The sequence below is a fragment of the Molothrus aeneus genome, chromosome 5 (genome assembly GCF_037042795.1).
Source record: "Molothrus aeneus isolate 106 chromosome 5, BPBGC_Maene_1.0, whole genome shotgun sequence".
NCBI classification, from domain to species: Eukaryota; Metazoa; Chordata; class Aves; order Passeriformes; family Icteridae; genus Molothrus; species Molothrus aeneus.
Genome location: NC_089650.1, coordinates 70182513 through 70208514, shown reverse-complemented (window position 1 = coordinate 70208514; position 26002 = coordinate 70182513). Strand labels below are relative to the sequence as shown.

General features: G+C 57.4%; 1 protein-coding gene across 2 annotated transcripts in view; it reads left to right on the top strand.

The window, feature by feature from the left end:
• Window positions 1-26002, top strand: part of PPP6R2 (protein phosphatase 6 regulatory subunit 2) — a 64029-nt gene that overhangs the window by 2586 nt on the left and 35441 nt on the right. Inside the window, exons 1-2 of one of the 2 annotated variants that reach the window (XM_066551100.1) lie at window positions 2455-2543; window positions 24229-24361. The gene's annotated coding sequence lies outside the window, so the exon portion shown is untranslated. Of the gene's footprint in view, window positions 1-2454; window positions 2544-24228; window positions 24362-26002 lie in introns of those variants that run through there. The other variant, XM_066551101.1, reaches the window with a different exon arrangement.

The window sequence follows — 26002 nt, the reverse complement described above, 5'->3', positions numbered from 1 at the left end:
AGATCCCAGAATTCTTCATCATCCACAGCCTATTCTGGGCCTGCAGCCTCCCACCCAGCGTGTGCCCGCTCCCGCTGGGAATCCTGCTCAGGCTCAGCTCCGCTCCCTGCTCCAGAGCTGGGAGCTCTGCAGCCAGAGCGCTCCTTGTGCCGAGGGGCTGCCCTCACACACAGCACCTGCAGGGAATCCTGCCATGGTTTGGATTGAGGGGGTCCCTAATGCCACCCAGTGCCACCCTGCCAGGGACAGGGACACCTTCCGTGAGCCCAGGCTGCTCCCAGCCCCAATGTCCAGCCTGGCGCTGCCACAGCTGGGCTCAGCCCCTTGTGTCGGTGCTGAGGACGTTCCAGCCGTTGTTCCCAGTGGGATCCGGTGCCCTGTGTCACAACCAGGGCACAGAACCGTGGCCTGGGGTGTCTGTCCCTGTCCCTGCTGGGAGAGGGGAGCTGGCAGCTCCTGGCCCTGCTGCTGCCAAGCCCAGAGTTCAGCTGTATCTTAGTGTGTTCCAGAGGGCTGGAGCAGAGACGAGGGAAGCTGTTCCAAGGTTGGAACTCTAGAAATCAGCTGGAGGAGTCAGGCTGTACAACCCCAGCCCTCCTGGGGGTGGGAATGGGCTCTGGGGGCAGCTGGAAGGTTTGGGAATTTGCTTGGATGGTTTCGTCCTGTCCCCAGAAGCCACAGTAAGCCACAAAAAATGCTTTATAAGCCCATTTCCCTCCAACAGAACGAAACAGGGAAGTGAAACTCCTGAGGTTGTGCTATTTTTTCCCACATTAATGGCCACCAACGTGCTAATTACCACACTGGGTGCTGTATAAATTCTAGGAGTCCTTCCCTTGCTGCCCTTACACTGGAAAAGCGTCCATAAATGAGGAATTTTACCCACTCGGTCATGGGGGACACTTCTAGTGGCATTTCTGTGGCACAGTCCCATGGCCAAACCCCAGCATGTGGCAGGGGGTGACACAGGATGAGCCTTAAGCTCCCTTCCAGCCCTGACCATTCCAGGATCCCGTGATTCCGTGCCCCCTGGGAGCAGGGCAGTACAAAACCGTCCCTCTTTTCCCGTGGCAAAGGCCACGTTTTCCCTGTAAACTTTAACCACGTGCAGGAATCTGTGCAGGGTCAAGGCCTCGGCGAGAGCAGCACGGAGCAGCTTAGTGGTAAATCTCATGGCAGGAATTCACTTTGGAATGAACGATTGGATGGCTTCCTGCTGGTTCCTGGAGGATGCTGGCACTTGGAAAGCAGTTTATCCACGAGACAAAGACAAATCCGGGCACGGCGACAGCGGATCCAGGAGCCCAGGCAGCCAGCATGACTCAGAGATCCCTGCTCCAGCCCTGGCTCCCTGCTCCCTCCGTCTCCCTTTTCCCTTCCCTTCTCCGTGCTCACCCCACATCCCTGGACACGGTGGACGCTGTCCCCACCCCAGTTCCCCGACCCCCATCTCGGGGGTCCCCCCCTTGCAGTAATGCTGGGGCCACCTGAAGGCCAGGGAGGGGCTCCCGCTGTCCCCGTGTCCCCCCAGCCGCGGGGTCCTGTCCTCGTGCTCCCCCCGAGGCCGTGACCACCCCCGGGGGCCGCAGCTCGCCCACCCCGGGGTCCCGAGGGCTGTCGCTGTCCCCTCGCCCCTGTCCCCGGGGCGGGGGCCGCCCCACCGTTCCCCTGTCCCCGCCCTCGCCCCACCATCCCCGACCCCCTGTCCCCGTGTCCCCGTGGCCATCCCAGTGTCCCCGTGTCTCGGTCCCTGTCACATCCCCGTCCCACCATCTCCCTGTCCCCAGTCCCCGCCCCCGTGTCTCCATCTCCGCCCCCGAGTCTCCGTCCCCTTATCCTCATTCCCGTCCCTGTCTTCCCTGTCCCCGTTCCTGTCCCCCATCCCATCCCATCCCATCCCATCCCATCCCATCCCATCCCATCCCATCCCATCCCATCCCATCCTTATCCCATCCTATCCCATCCCATCCCATCCCCATTCCCGTCCGCGTGTCCCCATCCTCGTCCCCCTGTCCTCGTCCCCATTCCGCCCCACCATCCCCATCCCCATTCCCGTCCCACTGTCCCCCGTCCCGTCCCCCCGTCCCGTCCCGAGTCGTGATCCCCGTCCCACAGTCCTCATCCCCGTCCTGCGGTGTCCGTGTCCCCATGTGCCCATCCCCGTGCCCATCCCTGCCCCCGTCCCCGTGTCCTTGTGTCCGTGTCGCCATCCCCGTGTCCCCATTCCCGTGTGCCCATCTCCATGCGCTCATTCCCGTCCCCCTGTCCCCATCCCTGTCCCCGTGTCCCCGCGGTCCCGCCCCAGCCGCGCCCACTTCCGATAGCACCGCCCTCAAACGACCACGCCCAATACAGACCACGCCCCCTCGCCATCGGCCCCGCCCCTCTCCCCCGCCCTGAGGGATCCGCGGCGCCGCCGCCATTTTGGAGCCGCCGCCGCCGCCGCTCCGCCGCCGCTGCCCGCGCAGCCCCGGCCGGCCCAGCCCGCGGGCCCGGCCCGCAGCCCGGCCCGGCAGCGCCCGAGGGCAGCCCGGCACCCGCAGGTGAGACCCGGCTGTCACCGCCGCCCTCGCGGGTCCAGGGTCGGGGCTGGGCCCGGCGCCGCGGACTGGGCCCCGCCGCCCCCCCGGCTCCGCTCCGCTCTCCCGGAGCCGCCCCCCGAGCTCTGGGGGTTCGGTTCCGTTTGGGGGGTTAAAAATCTCTCCCGCCGAGCCGCTGTCCGGGGCTGGGCCGTGGTCCCGCCGCCTCGTTCCGTGCGGATCTGGGTTAAATCCGCCTGCTCTGCGCGTGACAGTTTCCTTTTGCCGTGTTTTGGTGCGTGCGGGGCGGGCTGGCGGGGCTGGGGGCTGGGGCTGCGGCCTCCAGGTGGTCCTGGAGCGCACCTGGCCGGCCGGGAGTGGCCGGAGCTGTCGGGAGTGGTGGCGGTGGCAAGGTCAGGGGTCAGGTCACCCTTCCTGCGACTCAGATCCCTCTCCTATGGCTCAGCGCGCACTCCCGAGGGTCTGGCCACCTTCCGGGGGTCCCGTGCCCGAGGGGCACCTCACCCCCCTGGGGGTCTGGTCCCTTTCCCGAGAGTCAGGTCCCCCTCTCGAGGTTCTTGTCCCCCTCCTGGGGGTCAGGTCAGTCCCGGAGGTCAGGTCCCTTCCGGGGGTCAGATCTCCCTTCTGAGGGTCCCCCTACCTGGGGTGTGGTTCCCCTCCTATGGGTCAAGTCACTCCCGGCTGTCTGGTCCCCTCTGGCGGGTCAGATCCCCCTTCCCAGGGCTCTGCTCCCCTTCCCAAGGGTCTGCCCCTCTTCCCAAGGGTCTGCTCCCCTTTGAGGGGGTCTGGTCGCCTTCCTGGGGTTCTGGTCCTGTTCCCGGGGGTCAGGTCCCTCCCGGGGGTGAGAGGAGAGGGATCAGTGGTCAGGGTCCCTCTCCTGAGGGTCTGGTCCGTTCCCGGGGTCAGTTCCCTCCCGGGGGTCACAGGAGGGGGATCAGCCTCCCACGGGTGTCACCCTCCTGGGGACCTGCCCACCTCAGGGTGCGGAGTTTGGCCGTAAATGTCACTGTGCTGGTTTTATTAACGACCAGAAGCCGGGGTAGGAGTGGAGGCCCCGCTGGAATCACCACAAGATTGATCTGACAGGAAAGCGGCTCCTGGCAGAGGCTGGGAGGGCCCTGCTGAATTTGAGGGCCTTGTTTTGCACCAGCTAAAAAAAAACCAAACTAGGAAGTGAAAAAGAGAAACTGAGAGAACTTGGAGGGGCCTAAGAGGTTTTTCCTCTCTTGATCCCCCGCTTAAAAATCAATGTTTTAAAAACTTAAAGGTTGTTTTCATTGTTTATTTTGTGTCTCAGAAAGGAGAAGGTGGTGATTCCAGCCCTGCCCAGCCCCACAGGTTTGAACCAAGGTCTTAGGAGCAGATTTGGGTTATAAAGCTCTGTTTAAAGCCTGATGAGAGAAGAAGCATTTATGTTTTCTCTTATTACTCTGACACTTAAAAGCGAACATGCTGCCAAAATACTTCAGTGGTAAAAAAAACCCTTGGTGGATGGTAGTATAGGGATTTCCATGGCAACCAATGGTGATCTCATGGGAAGCAAAGTTAAATTTTGGGCTGTCAGTGGGAGCACATCATGGCCTGGGCTGGCCTGGGTGACATTTGCTCAGCAGAAGGTGCTGAGGGCTGGGTGGGAACAAACCGGTCTGAAACCAAGGCTTGTTCTCTGTGCGTACACTGACATTCCTGGTGCTTTCTGTACTTCCTTTGGATTAACGCTGAAATCCACGGATGTGGGACGAGGTCCTGGCTGGCAGTGGGGACAGATTGGTGCTGCAGCAGCAGGTGCCTGTTGGGCAGGTGGTGCAGGAGAGGTTCCTGCAGAACCTCACGCTGGGGGAAGGTTTGTTGTGGGATGCAGGAGCTGTGGATCATCTCCTGCTCAGCCTGGTGTTCCAGGAGCTCTGCGTGTGCTGTGGGAGGGACAGGGTGGATTTCTGACTTCACAAATTGGAAACTGTCAAAAATAATAACGACGAGGCAGCACTGTGTGAGAGCTGCTGCTCGGGGGTTTGTTACCAGGAGAAAAGTGCTCTGTGGGCTTACAGGATTTTTGGGAAGCTCCAGGCCACTGTTGGCAGAGCTTCCCTGGGGAACAGGGGGCTGGGGAGCCCAGCTGTGTTCCAGAGTGGGATCCCCCGGTCCTGATCACAGTTTCCTGGTTGGATTGGGAGACAGCTGGAGGGAATCCCATCCCTGCTGTTCCCCACAGTAAGATCCTGAGCAGGAAGGGGGTGTTGGTTTGTTAATGCTTCCTCTCCTCTTTGGTAGGGAGATATTCCAGTGTTTTCCTGTGGTGCTTTTCCATGCTCTGTACAGAGAATGCTTCATTTGAGTTTTCTGGTGGCAAAGGGGACCCAAAACTTTTCTTCCCTGAGCCCAGCAGTGGTATAGAGGAATTCCAGCATCACAGAACCATGGAATCTCCTGAGTGGGAAGGGCCCACAGGGCTCACAGATGCAGCTGCTGGCCCTGCACAGACACCCCAACAATCCCAGCCTGTGCATCCCTGGCAGCGCTGTCCAAACGCTCCTGGAGCTCTGGGGCTGTGCCCGTTCCCTGGGGAGCCTGGGCAGTGCCCAGCACCCTTGGAACAGAGCCTTTCCTGCTGTCCATGCTATCCCTCCCCTGGCACAGCTCCAGCCCTTCCCTGGGTCCTGTCCTGCTCAGCAGAGTCTGGGGGGAGCTCGGGGCTGGGAACAGAGGGATGAGCTCTCCTGCTCTCCTTGCTGACAGCCGGGGGTGCAGGTGGAGCAGCCCGGGGTTCTGTGCTCGGGATCACGGCCGTGGATGTCATCCAGCAGGATGGTTTAACAGAGTCAGAGTGCCTGAAGGGCAGGAGCTGCAGCTCAGCTGTAAAAATGGGCAAACTGGAATGCCAGGAAATAGGAGAGTCTCTTGTTGGAGGAAATCTTGGGTTTGGAACAGGAGTAGAACAAGAATAACTGGGAAATTTGGGTGCAAATGGTGTGGGAGAAACGGGTGAGGTCGGTGAGCTGAGAGCAAAGGAGGAGCTGGGTGCTTCACTCACAGGATCAAGGAATATCCCGAGTTGGAGGGGACCCACAGGGATCATCCAGTCCAGCTCCTGGCCCTGCCCAGGAGCCCCCAAATCCCACCCTGTGCATCCCTGGGAGTGTTGTCCAAGTGCTCCTGGAGTCCGGCAGCCCCAGGGCCATGCCCATTCCCTGGGGAGCCTGTCCAGGTTGTCAGAACTTCAGAGAACTTAACAGGGAGGAGGGTTTGTGGGAGGTCTTGTTTTGCTGGATGCAGAATTCCTGGAGAACTAATTGAGGAGTTAATAGAGTGAGTTAATGAGTGACGGCAGTGCTCGGGCCGGGCTGTCACTGAGCTCGGCCGGGAGCCGCAGTCCCTCACTCCTGGCCCTCTGTGTAGGGAACACGGCCCTGCTCCCAGTTACATTTATGGACTGCGGTGGTTTTACCTCCTTTTCATGGAAAATCCACAGATGTCGGGGTTTATTAAGGCTCAGGGAAGGAATGTGGCCTCTGTGTGACCAGGAGTAGCAACAAAGGCTCTTAAGTGTCTCCTTTGATTCAATATTATTGGAAGCAGGAGTGTGTTGTCTTTCCTGGCTGCTGCTCTGTTTCTCTACTTGAGCTTTTCTTTTTCCCTCTCTGTCCCCGTTCCTCCCACCATCCTCCCCTCACTCCTGGTGGACTTCCCTGCTCCTTGTTTTGATCCTACCCAGCTGCCAGCACTGCAATAACCAATATTGACATTATTATCACTGCCTGGACTATTTTTACCTGCACCTTAACTCTGGTTTGGAGGGAAACTTGGGCAAATAAATATCAGTTATCTCAGGAAATGAAGCTTTTGCAGCCAAGCTTGAAAATACCAGACAAAAAAGGCTCAGATTTAGGTGGAATTTGAGTGCCACACATATTGCTGTTAGATGAGGTGTGGAAGTGGGAAGTTCCATCTTTGTGTTTCTTAGTGCCTGTTAGTCCCAGATGGAGCAGGGGCACCTCGAGAGTGACAGTAATAAACGTCTGCAGGGCCTGAAGCCTGACCAGAATTGTCATTTTTGTCAGGGGCGCCTTTAAACCAAACCCCACGTGGCACGGAGCCGTGACCGGGGGCTGTCACCACAGCGAGGGTGAGGTGCTGTCAGGAGGAAGTGCAGCTCCTCAGCCTGAGCTGGCAGCTCTGCAGCTGCTGGGCTGGGATTGCTCCTCCTTGTCCTTCTCAGTCTCTCTTTGCTGTGTCCACCTGTTACCTGAAAGCCGGGAGCACTCTGGGGGTGGCTGTCCCTGATGTCACGGTACCCACACACCCCATTCCTTCCCCTGGAGCCAGCCCGGGGTGCCTGAGGACACTGGGATCATCTGGGCAGGAGGGGAAGCTGCAAGGCGTGAAGAGAAAACCTTCTGGTGAAATGGCAAAGGGCAGGGAGTCACTGGGGGCAGGCAGAGCTCAGAGCTCTTCCTTGGCCGGGGCAGAGTGAAAAGCTTCTCTGGCACAGCTTTCCACAGAATCTGCTGAGCTGGAAGGGAGCACAGGGATCACAACTCCAGCTCCTGGCCCTGCACAGACACCCCAGCAATCCCAGGGAGGGGATTGCATCCCTGGGAGGGGAGCTCTGGCAGCCCCGGGGCCGTGCCCAGCACCCTCTGGGGCAGAACCTTTCCTGCTTTCCAGCCTGACCCTCCCTGGCACAGCTCCAGCCATTCCTTGGGTCCTGTCCCTGCTCTCAGGGAGCAGAGATCAGAGCTGCCCCTTGGGATGAGGCTACAGCCCCTGGGGACGTCTGAGCTCAGTCTCCTCCAGCTGGACATTCCAGGTGCCCTCAGCTGCTCCTTGTGTGGCCCCTCCAGACCCTTCCCCATCCCCATGTCCCTCCTTTGGATGCTCCCCAGGAGCTTTAGTTGTTTTGTATATTGAGGTGCCCAATCCCAGGAGTGGAGGTAAGGCCTCCCCAGTGCAGAGCAGGACAATCCCCTCCCTTGCTGCTGTCCCTGGTGCCCCCCGAGACAGGGATGTCCCTCCTGGCACCAGGGCACTGCTGACTCAGGTCCCCCTTGTCATCCACCAGGACCAGGTCCCTTTCCAGAGCTGCTCTCCAGTCTCCCCATCCCAGTCTGTCGGTGCATCCAGGGCTGCCCTGGTCCAGCTGCAGAATCCAGCACCTGCCTGTGTTAAACCTCACGCTGCTGGTGGTTGCCAGCCCTCGGATTTGTCCGGTCTCTGCAGGGCCTCTCTGCCTTAGGGGAGGCAGCAGCTCCTCCCAGTTTGGTACCATCTGCACGCTTCCCTGGTGTCCCCTCAGGCTGCATCCAGGTCACCTGAGAAGGTGCTGAAGGTAGCTGGAGCCAGGTGGAACTTTGGCTTTGCAGGGAAACTTCCCAGACATCTGGACTGCTCAGCTCAGGGTTTGTGTGGGCCTGGCAGTGCCCCTGCTGGTGCCTGTGCTGGGAACCTGGGGCTGCAGTGGGATTTCAGTCCTGCAGTTTGCTGCTGCTCAGAGCTCTGTGGCCCGGAGTGACACTGATGACTCCGGAGTCACTTTGATTCTGATTTCCCTGGGCAGCTTTCGGAACAGTGGCAGCAGAGCAGAGCCTGGCACTGGGAGAGGCACGGACCTGCAGGAGTGGGGATGGTCTGGCTGCTGCAGCCACAGGAAGGAAGAAGGAAATAGAACACAAGAAGCTGCTTCAGTTTCAGTTTTGTGCTCGATTCCTTGTGAGGACTGACTTGTGTCACACCTCAGAGAGCACACCGCTGGCTCTGCTGTGACATTTGGGGTTTTCTTCCGTGTGGCAGTTTCTTCCTTTCCTTCCGTTCCCGTAGCCCTGCAGAGCCTGCAGCTTGTTGCAGCTCCTTGCTCGGCTGTGCAGCGGGCTGGGATGAGAAGGTTGTGTTTCCTTCGCTGTTTATTTGTGTTCTCTTCCCTTGGCAGATCCCCCGGGACGCCGTTTAATTGAATTCTTTTATGTTAAGATGGATTTCTTTTCTTTGAGAAGGATAATTGAGCCTGTGAGCTCACAGGTTGCAAACTGTCCCCGTGTCCCCAAGGCAGAGGACGAAGGGCAGGGTTGCCCCGTGCCAGGAGCGGGCAGAAGGCCAGGCTGCCCTGTGCTGGCAGCGCGTCCGTGCGGGATGGCAGCGGCACGGGCACGGGGCCAGCGCCGGGAGCTCCGCAGCTGGAGCGCACGGCAGCGCTGGCACCGGGGGCAGCACGGGCACCTGGGAGCCAGGGAGGAGCACAGGGGCAGGGCCGTCCTGGGATTTAACCAGGGCGTGGTTGGATGGCGCTGGCAGCATCGTGGTGCAACGTGTTCCTGGTGTGGCTGTGCCTGTGCCGGGCTCACAGGGAGCAGGACTCAGACACCTCCCCTTCCTGGGAACTTCTGCTGCTGCCTCTGAGAGCCTGCAGCTCCCGATAGCAGAGGGACCTGGAGCTGCTGGAGTGAACCCAGAGAGGCCATGGAGGTGCTGGAGCCCCTCTGCCCTGCAGCCAGGCCAGGAGAGCTGGGAATGTTCACCTGGACAAGAGGAGGATCCAGGGAGAGCTCAGAGCCCCTGGCAGGGCCTGCAGGGGCTCCAGGAGCGCTGCAGAGGGACTGGGGCCAAGGCCTGCAGGGACAGCACCCAGGGAATGGCCCCCAGTGCCAGAGGGCAGCCAGGGATGGGATCTTGGCAATGAGGAATTCCTGGCTGGGCTGGGATTGCCAGAGCAGCTGGGGCTGCCCCTGCATCCCTGGCAGTGCCCCAGGCCAGGCTGGACACTGGGGCTGGAGCAGCCTGGGACAGTGGGAGGTGTCCCTGCCATGGCAGGGCTGGCACTGCAGGGGCTCTGGGGTCCCTCCCCACCCAAACCCATCTCATGACTCTGCACTTGTGTTTCACTGAACTTGAGTCCCACTGCTGGAAGTTCTGCCAGGCAGTTGGAATATGGGCTGAAATGTGATGGGCTTGCAGCAGTGGGGCTCCACTGGTGTTGACAGCCATGATTCTGGGTTAGGTTAAGTCAAGCTCAGCCCAGGGAATGGAATATCCAGGTTATCCTGAGAGCCCTCAGCCCTGAGCCACGACACCCCACTCCTGCTGAGCAGGTGCTCAGTCTGCACCATTTAGCAAATTGGAAAACACCAAAGGATGTTTTTTCAGCTTAGCTCTGCAGCTTGTTTCCTTTTTATTTTTCAGTTGGAAGATTGTTTTTCTTTGTGCTCAGTTGTTATTTACTTCTTCTGCATTCTCCTAGTCCTTGTTCCCTGCCATGGTTGGAATGAGGTGTTCTGTAAAGTCCCTTCCAACCCAAACCATTCTATGATTCCCTGATTTACTGTATCATTATTTAATCTTGTACTGTCCATGGTATATCCTAATTTTTCTTCCGTGACTTTCTAAGTATTTCCCCTTCCCCAACAGTGTGTTTCATACTTTGCCTTGGCTTTCCAGGGGCTGGAACCTCTCCCTAGGTTCACACCTCTGTGATGTAAATCCTTCTTTCTGAGGTTCAGTGGCTCAGGGTTCCTTTTTTAGTCAGTGGAGGAGCCAGGTGCTCATTCCCTGTCTGTGCAGGGGTCTGAAATAGCTGAGCTGTGCTGGAGAAGCGCTCGTTCCTCTCCTGCCCAGGGGATCTGTGTGACTGACTGGCTTCAGTCATCCTCAGCATGAGGAGCTGCAGCTCGGGGGAGACCCAGCCTGGGCAGGGCACAGGCACAGGGACAGGGACAGGGACAGGGACCTCCTCACCTGGGTCAGGCAGCCGGAGGACATTGGGCTGGGCGCTCCCCAGCAGCTTTTCCAACCTGAACGGTTCTGTGACTGTGAGATGCTGATGTTCAGCCATGTCCACACCCTGGGCTCTGCCTGGGGAGGCCTCTCCCTCTCCCACAGCAGGTGGATGAGTTTGCTGCTGGAAGCGGGCAGGGATTCAGAACCATGGAGATCTCTCTAGGGCCAAAGCACTGAAGCAAATCCAAGTTGTTGTTGTGCCCATGCCCAGCACAGCTGGTTTTCAGTTCTGTGAGGGGTGTGGGGCACAGCTCTGCTGCTCCTGGCATCAGGAGGACGTGGAGCTCCTGGAGCAGGTCCAGAGGAGCCCAGCACGTCCATACAGAGACAGCCTGGGAGAGTTGGGAATGTTCAGCCTGGGGAAGGGAAGGTCATGTGGAGACCACACAACACCTTCCAGGCCCTGAAGGGATCCAAGAGAGCCAGAGAGGGACCCTGAATCAGCCCTGGAGTGCCAGGACACAGGGAATGGATTCCCACTGCCAGAGGACAGGGATGCATTGGTTTAGATCGGATATTAGGAAAAAATTCCTGCCTGGGAGGGTGGGCAGGCCCTGACACAGGGTGCCCAGAGCAGCTGGGGCTGCCCCTGCATCCCTGGCAGTGCCCAAGGCCAGGCTGGACACTGGGGACAATGGGAGGTGTCCCTGCCATGGTGGCTCTGCAGGGGCTCTGAGGCCCTTCAGGCAGGGGGACAGGGGACAGGGTTTCCCCACCTTCTTCAGTGCCTGGCATGGGGAGGACCCAAAGCTCAGGAGAAGTTTATCAATATTTTACTGAGTTTTTTCTTTCTGCTTTAGAGAAAATTTGTTTAATTGTGGCTGGTCCTAGGCTGCTGTGTGTGACTGGGGGCTCTGGAATCTCAAGGATGAGGCAGCACAGGAGTTTCCAAAAGCTGTAAGGGGCTTTAGGGTGCCAGATGCCGGTGGGGGGTTTGGGATGGGGTGCCAGCAGTGACTGCACACCCGATTTCATGGCTGTTACACTGTAACTTCCTCTTGCAAAAGAGGCAATTTCAGGCCTTCTGTTTTTCCTTCCCTTCTGTCACCTTTGTTCTGACACATGAAATAACTGGTGCAGGGCAGTGATGTTAGTGTGGGGATCCAGTGTGTCCATGGCCTCCCTGCTCCTGCTTTGCCCTCCATTTCCAGCAGCAGCTCTCCTGGGGAGTGCTGTGTCTTGCAGGAAAACAAATGGCCACTTCATTTTGGACAGGTGAATTTTGGGCATCAGCAGGAATTTCCCCATGGAAAGGGGGCTCAGGCCTTCAAAGGGGCTGTCCAGGGAGCTTTGCAGTGCCCATCCCTGGAGGTGTCCCAGGAATTCCTGGAGGTGGCACTCAGGGCTCTGGGCTGGGGACAGGGTGGGCATTGGGCACAGCTGGGACTGGATGGGCTGGGAGGGCTTGTCCAGCCCCAGGGACCCTGGGGTTCTTGGAGCTTCTTTGTGCTGTTTCCTCAAATACCTGGAAGCAAATGCTGAAATAAAGCAGTGCAGTTCCCAAGAACAAAACTGTTGAGTTATTTTTAGTTTTAGAAGAGGAAAGCAAGGAGAAGTATTGAGTGTCTGCTTGGGATTTGGATCTGTGCTGGAGTTTTCCGAGGAGCAGTGGAGTGACACGGGGTCACCTGGTGGGCACGGGAGACTTTGGCCATGTGGGGAAAATCCTGTTGTGTAATCCCAGTTTGTTTGGAGCTGTGGACAGTGCCCTGGTCAGGAATGTGTTACTTGGGGAACAGCAGGTGGGATCACCAGCAGCCAACCAGCAGGGCCAGTGCTGGGGGAAGCAGGAGGATCTCCAGGGCCCTGCTGAAAGGATCAAGGATCTCCAGGGCCCTGCTGGTTTAGATTTTGATGCTTCAGGGGCCATTCCTGCTGAGGAAATTGCTGCAATTCCTGTGGGTTGGCCCATTCAGAGTCCTGGGGGGAATCACGGGATCCCAGGATGGCTGGGGCCTTAAAGCCCCTGCCAAGGGCAGGGACACCTTCACTATCCCAGGGGACTCCAGGTGCCACCCAAACCATTCCAAGAGAACTATTGATGATCACTTGTGCAAGGTGGATGTTCAGTTATTTTCCCAATGTTGATCCAATCTCTAGGATTCTTTAATAAGCTTGGAAAAACAAGTGTCATCCTTTTCAGTCTTTTGAAATGCTCACCCCACAGATTCCATGGGTTTTATGAGTGGTTTTGGTTATGATTGAGGGAATTCAGTCACAGTGTGAGTGACTCCTTGGATTAGTGCTCCAAGCCCAAGCTGGATGGACATTTCAGCTGGAATGCTGTCCCCTTCCTGCTGCTCCATCCTTCCTCGCTGCCCTGCCCTCCCTCCCTGCTCAGACATTCCTACAGCAGTGTTGGAAGCCAGTTTGGGGGTATGACCCAGCTGGTTATTTTTTTGCTGCTAATACTGTATGGCAGAGGAAACCCATTTTTTCCCAGCAGTGCAGGTTTAGTACCCAGCAAGCCGTGGCCTCAGATCAGGAGTGTGTCCTGCTGGTTTGGGATTCCCAGAGCAGCTTGAGCTTTGATGTTTCTTTGTCCAGGTAAAACTCTGAAGGGTGGCTCTGAGAGTTCCCAGGGATTGTTTTCCTTTCAGGGTGTTTTATGATGGATGAAGCCTGCCTCATAAATAGAGGTGAAGTGGTGCCATGTAGGGAGAACAGCCTGGTGGTGCCTTGTTCTGGGAAAGGTGTTTTACCCAATTCTGAGGAATTGGGTGAAGAGGGAGGAATTTCCCCATGGAAAGGGGGCTCAGGCCTTGGCAGGGGCTGCCCAGGGAGCTTTGGAGTGCCCATCCCCGGCGGTGCCCAAGGAATTCCTGGAGGTGGCACTCAGGGCTGGGGGACAAGGTGGGCATTGGGCACAGCTGGGACTTGATGCTCTTTTCCAACCTCAGCTCCTTCTGAAGAGTCTTTATTTATTTTAACTGCAAAACTTCTTAAACTTTGCATGGACTGTGTCTGTAATGCCCTGAAAGCTTGAGGCAATGAAAATGCATTTATTTAATGTCCTGTTTGAGGGCTCTGCTTTGCTGGGGCCTCGGTTCTGGGTCCATTGAGTGGAGGAGCACTGGAATATTCTGGTAGGAGCTGCAGTGTGTGACGGGCTGGGCTGTTCTGGTGCAGGTACAGCCACAAGCTCACCTTGGGAGCTTTGAACTGGGATGAAGGAGCAGGAAAGGAGCACAGCAGTTGTTTCACTGGCTCACTTGAGGCCGTGTGTTGATCAAATAGGCGTCTGTGGAACGGGCAGCCCTTGATCTCCCCGTGGGGTGCAGCAGGAAATCTCAGTTTGCAAATGCTGGCCCTCAGTCTGAGTACAAAGAGGTGTCTTTTGTAGCATCGCCTTAGGCTGCGGGCAGCAAAGATGAAAACATCCAAGGTCCAGGCAGGGCAGAGTGGGATTTCTGTGAAACGCTGCTTGTGCACCCCAGTACAACCAACACCCTGCTCGGAGATCCCAGTGTGGTCGTGAACAGGGATTTCTGTGGGGCTGTGGGGCTTTCTCTGACCCGCGAGAAAATGTCACTTGTTGCTTGGAGCAGAGGAGTAACCAGCCCTGAGCGGCATCAAAGCGAGCCAGGCAGGCCCAGAGGGAGGAGCCTGGAGTCCTGCAAGGGAGGGAAATCAACGCGTCCAGCACCCCAGGACTTTGTTTTGCTGGTTCAATATTCAAATGCAGTTGCAAATCTCACACTCAGATGTTAATATTTAATGGGAAGCCCCGAGTCCCGCCAGGGTTCCTTGGGAGTGGTGTTGCTTCTGTGGGGTCAGCACAGAGGAGCAGCTGGAAATACCAATCCTGCTGGATTATTGCTGAAATACAGATCACAAACTGGGAGATTCCTCTGCCCTCAGAGCTGATGGGAGCCCAGCAGCTCACAGAGGTGAATTTTAGGGATGTATTGAGCTCCATGTGTGCCAACTGAGCGGGTAAAAAAGGCCTTTTTTGTGCTGTTCTGTTCCCAGAGCGTTTGGGATCCTTTTCTGCAGCTTTTTCCTGCAGCTTTTGAAGTGCTGCGGTTTCGGTTTCTTCGTGTCTGGGTGTGGAGCCGTTAATTTAAAAAGTAACATTTAAATCGAGAAGCTGTGCAAATTCTGTCTTTAGCATGGGGTAGGGCAGCAATTAGGAGGCTGCTTAACGAGATACTGGGTGAGGATAAGGTTGATGATCAAAACGAAGTACTCCTGATATCATCTCTGTTTTTGGGAGCTTCAGAGGCCCGGAAGGATTAGAAGGAGCTCTTTATTTCGGGTGCACATTTGTCCAACACAGAGGCCTTCAAGGGTTTATTGCCGGGGCAGTTTTTTGTTAAAAAGCCCAGCACAGCCCCTTTCCATGCAGAGCAGCATCCATCCCACTGTGCCTGTGGTTCCTGCTGGTGGCCAGGGAACCCAGGGTGGCCCTGAGCTGGTGGGAGGTGGGAGCTTGCAGGGGGCTGGGGACAGCAGGGGAGGCACAGCCAGGCCGGGTGCCAGGTGCTGCCCTGGGGTCAGCCCCAGCCCCTGGGGCGCTGCAGAGCTGGGAAGGGCCCTGGGGGTGCTGTGCCAGCGGCTGGGCCCGAGCCCAGGGGGGCAGGGGGGGCCGATGGGCCCTGGGCTGTGGCAGCCCCAGGGTGGGCACGGCCCCAGGGCAGGGACTGTGCCCTGTGCTGGGCCTGCCCAGGGACCCCCTGGAATCCGGGGGCAGCTCCGGGCCCCTCCTGCCAGGAGAGCCCTGGAGGGGCTGGAGTGTCCAGGGAATGGAGCTGGGAAGGGGCTGGAGCCCCAGGAGGGGCTGAGGGAGCTGGGCAGGGGCTGAGCCTGGAGCAAAGGAGGCTCAGGGGGCCCTGGTGGCTCTGCACAAGTCCCTGCCAGGAGGGCACAGCCGGGAACAGGGACAGGAGCAGAGGGAACGGCCTCAGGCTGGGCCAGGGCAGCCTCAGGGGGGATTTTGGGGAAATTCCTCCTGGAAAGGGCTGGGCAGCCCTGGCACAGCTGCCCGGGGAGCTTTGGAGTCCCCATCCCTGGACTGGATGGCTTTGGAGGGCTTTTCCAACCTAAATGGTGCCAGGATTTTGTAATGCAAATGCAGAGATCTCTTAAATTTGTCAGATATTAAGGAATAATGAAGAAATTCATCTACATAGCTCACAAGGGGAAAACAAAAGGAGATTCTTGGCAAATTGGTGAAATATTTTGGTTGAAATTTTATGTGTGAATTTTAAGTGTATCCCAGTGGTTTTCAATAAACAGCTCGGGCTAGGGAATGTCTCAGGGAGCTGAAGTGCCTCTTTTGGGGGTGTGTAGCAACGATGAACCCCCAGTGAGTTGGAACACTGCCTCCAGGCCTCTGCTGGGTCCTGCTTTGCCTTTAGTCAGGGATTCCAAAAAGAATTGAGCAAATGAGAGAGGCAGGGAGCAAAGGGAAAGGTGCTGAGTGAGAATGGAGTTATGTAAAATCCTGCTGTCGAAGGAGCTGTTTGAATTTTGCGCTGCCCCTTGGGAGGGTGTCCCAGAGCTGCAGAGCTGCCCCTTGGTGGAGAACCTTCCACAGGTCCTGTCCCTTGGCTGTTCCTCATGGCTGGCGCAGGATGGGCTCCTGGCATGGTGTAATTTGAGAGCAGAGGGGCTGGGTTCATGGAATTGTGGAATCCTGGACTGCTGTGGGTGGGAAGGGACCCCAAGAGCCCCTGCAGTGCCAGCCCTGCCATGGCAGGGACACCTCCCCCTGTCCCAGGCTGCTCCAGCCCCAGTGTCCAGCCTGGCCTTGAGCTCCAGGATTGGTGTAGGAAGCATTTCCTTTCCTCCTTTGGAGTTTCTCACCATCCTTGGTGCCTCCACCATTCCTCTGAAGAGAAATCCACAAAGGTCTTGGATCCAGTCTTTGCTGTGTTAAAGATGAATGTGGGAATTATTCCATCTTGGAAGCAGAGATGCAGTGTGTTGCTCAGGAGTCTGAGGTGGGAGCCTAAGGAGGTTGAGAGAGCTCTGAAATAACTGAGTAGCTCATGATTCTCTTCCCCTGGCAGACTGAATCCCAGAATCCCAGAAACACTGAGGCTGGAAAAGCCCTTTGGGATCACTGAGTCCAGCTGTGCCCACCGTGTCCCCAGCCCAGAGCCCTGAGTGCCACCTCCAGGAATTCCTTGGGCACCTCCAGGGACGGGCACTGCAAAGCTCCCTGGGCAGCCCCTGCCAAGGCCTGAGCCCCTTTCCATGGGGAAGTTCCTACTGAATTCCTGCAGGATGGTGACTTCTTGTCTCCCTTGTCCAGCACTCACAGGAGGAGGACTCTGAGATGTGCCTGCAGCCCCCCTCAGGGCTGACCTGAGACATTTACAGGGTGCTCTGAATTCTGCACAGTGTTTGCTTCTCTCTCAAGGAAATGTGGGTCCTTTTTAGGGAAGTGGAATTGTGCAGTGGAGAAATGTCGATAACCCAAATGATCCAATTTCTTGGGGATAAAACTACTGGCGAGTGTAAGTTGTTGTGAGGTGGCAGTGGGGTGTTGTGTGTGAGCCTGGCAGCGCTCCTCGCCTGCTCTCCTGGGAGTGCTTGACAGGCCTGGGGATGGATCAGGGCTGGCTTCCAGCCGGGCAGGGAGGGAGAGCTGTGTGGCAGGAGGTGGGAAAGGGCTGGGAGTGACCCCGTCCCTGCCCTGGGAGTCACCAGGCAGCAGTGGGACACCTGGGCACCCTCCATCTCCCTGCAGGCCATGCTCTGCAGGCTCCAGCTTCTTCTCAGGGAGCCCTGGCCTGGGATAACCATAAAATGATAACAACAGCAACAACAGTGCCTCTGCTTGCAGGTGTGGGCACTTCATTGCCACCAGGAACTGCACTGGGAAGTCCTGGGCTGTGTTTCCTCATCCAGGGCTGCCTGACCTTGGGGAGGGACCTGCTGTGGTTTAAGTGTCTGACTGGAAAGCCACAGCAGCTGCACGTCCATCCTGTGGTGTACCTGGAATCACAGAATCAGGGAGTCTCCAGAGCAGGAGGGGACCCACAGGGCTCACAGATGCAGCTGCTGGCCCTGCACAGACACCCCAACAATCCCAGCCTGTGCATCCCTGGCAGCGCTGTCCAAACGCTCCTGGAGCTCTGGGGCTGTGCCCGTTCCCTGGGGAGCCTGGGCAGTGCCCAGCACCCTTGGAATAGAGCCTTTCCTGCTGTCCATGCTATCCCTCCCTTGGCACAGCTCCATGGAGATTTGAAAAGATTTGGAGCAGGCTCTGGCAGCACAAGGTGCTGGTTGTGTGCTGGATCAGCTCCTGTGGAAGATTCCCAGAGCTTGGCCAAGAGTTTAAAATAGTAACTGGTCCTGGTGGCTTCTCCAGTTACCAGGATCATTCCAGGGATCTCATGATTTGCATATCGTTTTCCAAATGTCCACATGCAGAAGAAAAGAAATTTGCTGTTGCTCTGACCCTGAGGTGATGAAGGAAGAGTTGAAATGATGTTTGCCAGGAGTGGATTTAGGTATGAGCTGAGGCTGGGAGCAGCTGGCAGCCTTTGGGCAGAGAGGGGTGGGCTGGCTGCTCCTCCACGGGGATGGAACAGGAACTCCAGGAAACTGCCAGAGGGCAGGGTAAGGTGGGATACTGGGGAGGAATTCCTGGCTGGGCTGGGATTGCCAGAGCAGCTGTGGCTGCCCCTGCATCCCTGGCAGTGCCCCAGGCCAGGCTGGACACTGGGGCTGGAGCAGCCTGGGACACTGGGAGGTGCCCATGGCAGGGCACCCCCTTGTCCTGTCCCTGCAGGCCTTGTCCCCAGCCCCTCTGCAGCTCTCCTGGAGCCCCTGCAGGCCCTGCCAGGGGCTCTGAGCTCTCCCTGGGCCTTCCCTTGTCCAGGTGAGCACCCCCAGCTCTCCCAGCCTGGCTGCCGCCCTGGAGCAGCTCTGTGCTCTCTGGGCTCTGTCCAGCAGTTTGTGTCAGCTGTTGTTTATTTACTGTTAGAACCAGTGCCTCTGGGAGTATTTCAATTCCTTATTAGGGTTGAGGTTCAGAAGAGTTGCTGGAAGGATCTTTATGTATGTATGTATGTATGTATGTATGTATGTATGTATGTGTGTGTTTATTGATTTATTTATTTGCTGGAAATGAGGCAGCAGCAGAGACCAGGGCCCATCCCAGTGGGCTCTGTGGAGTCAGGAATGGGGGCAGGAGTGTGTGGGTTGGAAGGAGGCAGGACTGTCTGGAGTGACCATCTTGGTCACTTGGTGTTTGTGGTCACTTGGCCATTCTGGCTGGGCATCGGGGCGGTGCCTGCATGGTTTTACAGCTCTTCCACCCTTTAATCCCCGAATTCCTGGCACAGACAAGGAGGCTTAGGGATGAGCTGCAGGTGTCATAAAACCCCAAGTTCAGCAAATCAGTGCAGGTGTTGATGGTATAGAACCCCCAAAATGGGAAGGCCTCTTGACCATTTTTCCCAGTCTTTGCATCGCTCACTTCTGCTGGAGAGAAGAAGCTGGAAAGTCCAACTGGTTTAGGCTGGGATAATTTTTTTCCTTTGAGTGTATTTAGCTATGGAACGGGCTGCCCAGGGAGCTTTGGAGTGCCCATCCCTGGAGATGTCCAGGGAATTCCTGGAGGTGGCACTCAGGGCTCTGGGCTGGGGAGAAGATGAGGATTGGGCACAGTTTGGACCAGATGGGCTGGGAGGGCTTGTCCAACCTCAGGGATTCTAGGATTTTGTTGGGGCTGCTCTTATAGCAGGTGGGAAAAGGCTGGATAAATCCCAAAATTCATGTGAGTGGACATTGATTAGGGAATAGTTTGTGGTTGTTCTGCTCTGTCAGCAGTGCAGGTACCCTGGGAAATGCTGCTTTTTCTTAATTCCAACAGCTTAAACTCTTCCTTTATCCATGAAATCTTGAGGGAAGTTCTAACTTATATAAAAGGTTGAATTTAGCTCATCTGGGCTGATAGTTCTGATCAACCATGATAAAGTAACTGAGGCAGTGGGAAGACTTTAAATTTTGTTAAAAATAGCTGGATTTTGTATGTGCCTGTCCTTTTCCAAATGCTCCCATCCCACTGCTGCCTCCTGGGATGTGCTATGGGATGTATGGGAAAGGCAGGAATTCTGTTCCTCTTGTGAGGCTCATGTTTAAGGGTTACATGGACCTTTTGATTGTTTTTATTGAGGAATTCCTGATTCTCCTCATCCTTTTCCAGTTCCTTTTGCAGGCAAAGAACCTTTTCCTTGTAGCTGGCTCAGAGCAATAGTGGGTATGGAATTCCCTCAGGGAAGGGGCACTGCAGCCCCTGTGCATCCCTTCTCCCTGGGGAAGGGGCCCTGCAGCCCCTGTGCATCCCTTCTCCCTGTTAATGGGCCCTGCAGCCCCTGTGCATCCCTTCTCCCTGGGGAAGGGGCCCTGCAGCCCCTGTGCATCCCTTCTCCCTGGGGAAGGGGCCCTGCAGCCCCTGTGCATCCCTTCTCCCTGTTAATGGGCCCTGCAGCCCCTGTGCATCCCTTCTCCCTGGGGAAGGGGCCCTGCAGCCCCTGTGCATCCCTTCTCCCTGGGGAAGGGGCCCTGCAGCCCCTGTGCATCCCTTCTCCCTGTTAATGGGCACTGCAGCCCCTGTGCATCCCTTCTCCCTGTTAATGGGCCCTGCAGCCCCTGTGCATCCCTTCTCCTGCCTTCCCCAGAGCAGCTGGCACAGAGCAGGATCCTGGCATGCAGGATCAGGTGGGATCCCAAGATGGGGATTGGGCACAGTTTGGACTGGTCGGACTGGGAAGGCTTTCTCAACCTCAGGGATCCTGGGATTTTGTCGGGGCTGCTCTTAAAGCAGGTGGGAAGAGGCTGAATAAATGCCAGGTTGTTCCAGGTTGTTCCCCAGAGGATGCTGGGCACTGAGCAGGGCATGGTGCTGCCCCGAGGCTGCCAGAGCTCCAGGAGTGTTTGGACAGTGCTCCCAGGGATGGGATCTGGGGGGTGTGTGCAGGTGATCTCTGTGGATCCCCTCCAGCTCAGCATATTCCATGAGTCCAAGGACAGTTCTCTGCTTCCATCCACGTGCTGGGTGTTGAATTCCCAGCTCCCTTAAGCAGAGGGGCACAGGGAAGGATCCAGACCCTGTCAGAGCCCATCCCTGTCCCTGCTGGTTGGACTCAGGGATCCTGGTGCAGGCTCTGGGATGGGCTCTGAGCCCCGTGTGCAGCAGGGATGTGTTACACACACAGCACTGGCACACGTTCTCACAGGAACAGGCACAGGAACAGGCACAGAACAACGGATCTGCTCCTCCTGGGCTCTGCAGATCCTCCAGCAGGGCTGCTCCAGGTGCAAGTTTACTGAGGAGAGCCTGGGAGGGGAGCTGGGATGTATTGAACAGTTGTTCATGACTTGCTAATGTGTGAATGCTTTTCTAAAGGCACCGGAGAGGTTTTCAGTGGGTTTTAGTCTGCTCAGTAACGAGCTTTCCTTGCTTGCCCGGGTGGATTCCATGGAAAGTGGATTCCACTCCATATTCCTGTGCAATATCTTGGGGCCATCTGTCCTGAGGCATGGAAGGTGTGGCCAAGGTGGGGAAGGTGGGCTCTGCTCACGGGATATTGTCATACAGATGTGTGGAAAAGCTGCCACACACTCTGATTTCATTCACGGGCTTGGATCTGAGCCATGTCCCTGAAAGCTGTGGCCCCACCCTGGCAGTGCCCCAGGCCAGGCTGGACACTGGGGCTTGGGACACCCTGGGACAGTGGGAGGTGTCCCTGCCATGGCAGGGCTGGCACTGGGTGCGCTTCAAGGTCCTCCCCACCCAAACCATTCCATGGCCTCCTGATTTATACAAAATGGAGTTCAGTCTTGACTGATATTTTTAATTTGTTGATATTATTTGGGCCGTGTCTTTCCAATGACAGCCACAGCTCCTTGCGTATATTTGGGATCTTTGGGGCCAGCTGCTGTCTCATGGGAGGAGCTGCAGGTCAGCAGCCTCTTGAACTCCCTTTGGGTTTTGCTCCCACCAGACTCGGGGTGAGTTCTGTGGGTGTTTGGCCAGCGCTCCCTCCCGAGGGGGACACGGCTCCGTTTGTGCTGCCTGCCGCTCCTGGCACCTCGGCAGGGCTGGGCTGCTGTGGGAATGGGGCTGGCTGGAGGCAATTGTGGGGGGAGTGGGGCTGGGTGGAGGGAATTGTGGGGGGAATGGGGCTGGATGAAGGGAATTGTGGGGGGAATGAGGCTGGGTGGAGGGAATGGGGCTGGATGAAGGGAATTGTGGGGGGAATGGGGCTGGATGAAGGGAATTGTGGGGGGAATGGGGCTGGGTGGAGGGAATTGTGGGGGGAATGAGGCTGGATGAAGGGAATTGTGGGGGGAATGGGGCTGGGTGGAGGGAATTGTGGGGGGAATGGGGCTGGGTGGAGGGAATTGTGGGGGGAATGGGGCTGGGTGGAGGGAATTGTGGGGGGAATGGGGCTGGCTGGAGGGAATGGGGCTGGATGAAGGGAATTGTGGGGGGAATGAGGCTGGGTGGAGGGAATTGTGGGGGGAATGGGGCTGGGTGGAGGGAATTGTGGGGGGAATGAGGCTGGATGAAGGGAATTGTGAGGGGAATGAGGCTGGGTGGAGGGAATTGTGATCATCGGTGGCTGTGCCAGCCCCTTGGCCCTGGGGAGCACTGCCAGCAGCTGCTGCTGTCACCAGGCGTGTCCCTTGGCCAGCAGATGTGTCCTGGTGACAAAGCAGTGACACGGGGTGGTGGCAGGAGTGCTGGCTGAAATGACACAGCAGTGACATGGGATGGTGACACACACAGGGAGTCCTGGCTGAAATGACACAGCAGTGACATGGGATGGTGTGTGGCTGGCTGTGGTGCCACAGTGACAGGGAGTGCTGGCTGTGGTGCCATGGCAGGGACACAGGGGTGGTGGCAGCAGTGCTGGCTGTGGTGCCATGGCAGGGACACAGGGGTGGCAGCAGTGCTGGCTGTGGTGCCATGGCAGTGACACGGCGGTGGTGGCAGCAGTGCTGGCTGTGGTGCCATGGCAGTGACACGGCGGTGGTGGCAGCAGTGCTGGCTGTGGTGCCATGGCAGTGACATGGGGGTGGTGGCAGCAGTGCTGGCTGTGGTGCCATGGCAGTGACACGGCGGTGGTGGCAGCAGTGCTGGCTGTGGTGCCATGGCAGGGACACGGGGTGGTGGCAGCAGTGCTGGCTGTGGTGCCGTGGCAGTGACATGGGGGTGGTGGCAGCAGTGCTGGCTGTGGTGCCATGGCAGTGACACGGCGGTGGTGGCAGCAGTGCTGGCTGTGGTGCCATGGCAGGGACACGGGGTGGTGGCAGCAGTGCTGGCTGTGGTGCCGTGGCAGTGACACGGGGGTGGTGGCAGCAGTGCTGGCTGTGGTGCCATGGCAGTGACACGGGGGTGGTGGCAGCAGTGCTGGCTGTGGTGCCATGGCAGTGACACGCGGTGGTGGCAGCAGTGCTGGCTGTGTCCATGGTGTCCCTGGAGGCTCTCCAGAGCCGTTCCCATGAGGATGTGACAGAGCTCGGGGTTGCTGGGGTCAGCCAGGCTGGGCCCCTTGGTGTCCTGGCTCCACAGGGACGTGCAGTGCCTGTGAGAACTGATGGAGGGAGGCTCAGGTTGGATATTGGGAACAAATTCCTGCCTGGCAGGGTGGGCAGGCCCTGGCACAGGGTGCCCAGAGCAGCTGGGGCTGCCCCTGCAGCCCTGGCAGTGCCCAAGGCCAGGCTGGAGCACCTGGGACAGGGGGAGGTGTCCCTGCCATGGCAGGGCTGGCACTGCAGGGGCTCTGGGGTCCCTTCCCACCCAACCCATCCCAGGACTCCATGGTTGTGGAATGCAAAGCCAGCTGAGACTAAGACAAGTCCTCCCTTCCACACCCCCATTGCTCCCTGTCCCAGCTTCTTCTGTGCATTGTGAGAATTCCATGTGTTCTTCCATGGCTCTTCCAGCCTTGAGCTCTCCAAAGCATCAGTGTCCATTTAAGCCAGAGCTGTGCAGTATTTTCTGGAACTCTTGGCATTTGTGGCCCAGCAGAGAATTGCTGAGGAGGTTCTTGTTTGAGGTGCCCCTGTTTATGGCAGGGGTCGGGCTGTGCTCCAGGGAACAGGGACAGGAGCAGAGGGAACGGCCTCAGGCTGGGCCAGGGGAGGGGCTGGGTGGAATCAGCAGGAATTTCCCCATGGAAAGGGCTCAGGCCTTGGAATTGCCCAGGGAGCTTTGCAGTGCCCATCCCTGGAGGTGTCCCAGGAATTCCTGGAGGTGGCACTCGGGGCTCTGGGCTGGGGACAAGGAGGGCATCGGGCACAGCTTGGACTGGATGGGCTGGGAGGGCTTTTCCAACCTCTCTGAATCTGGGACTCTGTCAAAGACCTTTGGGCACAGATTCTGGGGAAAAGGGTGACGAAGTTTAGAAATAAAACCCTGAGCAGTTTTTGTTCCGATCAATGCCCTTGGTTTGGGTGAATGTTGTACCTGCAGTTAAGTAATCACTGATTGGATGATGAGGAAATAAATTTATATTCACATTACATTTCATTTCCATTGATGTGGGGACCTGCTGCTGGTTGGTCTCTGTCTGGGTGTATCCCACAGCACTCCAGGAATTCTGGATTTCAGGAGATTGGTTAAAGCCCAGCTTGGAGTTGTGGGGGAGCTCATGGGCTGAGCCAGGCTTAGCTCTTCCCCTGTGATCTCTGGTTGCTCTGAGCCTCATCCAGCCTGGCCTTGGACACTGCCAGGGCTGGGCAGTTCACATTTGCCCAGTGCTGCAGGAGGAGGGGAACTGGGATAACTGGGAGGATCCTGAGTGGCCTGACTGGTGATTCCTTGGCAGGCACTGTCAGTCCCTATGATCTTCCTTTGAGCCAAATGGTTCTGTGAAAGTTCATTTAGGGAAAAAAATAAAAGCCTTTGGCCCTCAGGTACCTTTGCTTATTAGTAACTTTAAAAAATCTTTTCCAGGATTAGAAGCTTGCAAAGAAATTCACACTGGATGAAAACCATTTCCTGAAGCTGGGTCTATTCCAGAAACTGTAACCCAAATGTTTCTCTGTCCGTGGAGGAGATTTCACATTTGAAGAAACTTCTACTGAAGGTAGGAACATCTCCCTGTCCTTTTGTCTTGGAATGGTTTGGGTGGGCAGGGACCCCAGAGCCCCTGCAGTGCCAGCCCTGCCATGGCAGGGACACCTCCCACTGTCCCAGGCTGCTCCAGCCCCAGTGTCCAGCCTGGCCTGGGGCACTGCAGGGATGCAGGGGCAGCCCCAGCTGCTCTGGCAATCCCAGCCCAGCCAGGAATTCCTCATTGCCAAGATCCCATCCCTGGCTGCCCTCTGGCACTGGGAGCCATTCCCTGGGTGCTGTCCCTGCAGGCCTTGGCCCCAGTCCCTCTGCAGCTCTCCTGGAGCCCCTTCAGGCCCTGCCAGGGGCTCTGAGCTCTCCCTGGATCCTCCTCTTGTCCAGGGGAGCACCCCCAGCTCTCCCAGCCTGGCTCCCTGGGAACTGAGGGGCTCCAGCCCTGCAGCAGCTCCGGGTGCTGCTGTTGTTGGCCCCAGGGCTGCTCTGCAGGTGGGCTCTCACCTGAGCAAAGGGGTAGAACCCCCTCCCCTGGGGGATCCGCCCAGCACTGGGGAATTTCTGGCCAGGGCCTGTGAAGTTCCTCATTAAGGGGCCAATTAATTCCTAGTAATGAGGATGAGCTCTGTGATGCTGGGTGCTCAGGTCTGGTGGCTGCTCCTGCCATTGATCCTGGTATTTAATACCTTGAGTCATCTGAGAGGGAACTGTGGAGTCCCAGGGATGTTCTGGGAATGGAGTCCGGGCTCAGGGGCTCAGTCCCTGTGTCCCTCTGCCATCTTTGAGCCTGGGCTGCCTTTTTCCCCATGGAAAGGGCTCAGGCCTTGGCAGGGGCTGCCCAGGGAGCTTTGCGGTGCCCATCCCTGGAGGTGTCCAAGGAATTCCTGGAGGTGGCACTCAGGCTCTGGGCTGGGGACAAGGAGGGCATTGGGCACAGCTGGACTCAGTGATCCCAGAGGGCTTTTCCAGCCTCAGGGGTTTTGGGATTCATGGTGTGCTGGCCAGGAGCCTCCCTAAAACCAGGTTCAATGGGGAAAAAAATGCCTCTCAGAACCTGAGCTCAGGTCCATAATGGCTGGGAAGGGCATGGAACCCCTCTTTCCCTGTTCTCCTGGGCACTGCTGTGGCTGTGGCAGGAAATGCCCTGTGGCAGTGCCACCCTGTGCCCTCATCCTGGGGCAGGAAAAGGCAACAGGGATCTCTGACCAGAGTTCCCCAGGGAGGAGTGGGAACCATCCAGCAGAGCAGCTGAGGGCACACACACAGCAGGAGCTGCCCTCTCCTGCAGCAGCAGTTCCATTGGGGATTCAGTGCCCTGGCATTCCCTGGAGGTGTGGGAGGAGCAGGATCCTTCCCAGGGCCAGCACTGGAGTGGCTGACTCGGGCATTTTCCTCTTGGCAATTCCGTTGGGAAAATGCTCCAAAGGGAGAGGTTTTATGAAAAACAAGTTCTCCCATGGAAATAGGTGATGAGTTAAAAGATGCACAGACTGGAATGGTTAGGTGGGATATTGGGAAGGAATTCCTGCTGGGAGGGTGCTGAGGGCTGGGATGGAATTCCCAGAGAAGCTGTGGCTGCCCCTGGATCCCTGGAAATGTCCAAGGCCAGGCTGCATGGGGCTTGGAGCTCCCTGGTCCTTGTGACAGCTTTGGTAGGCTC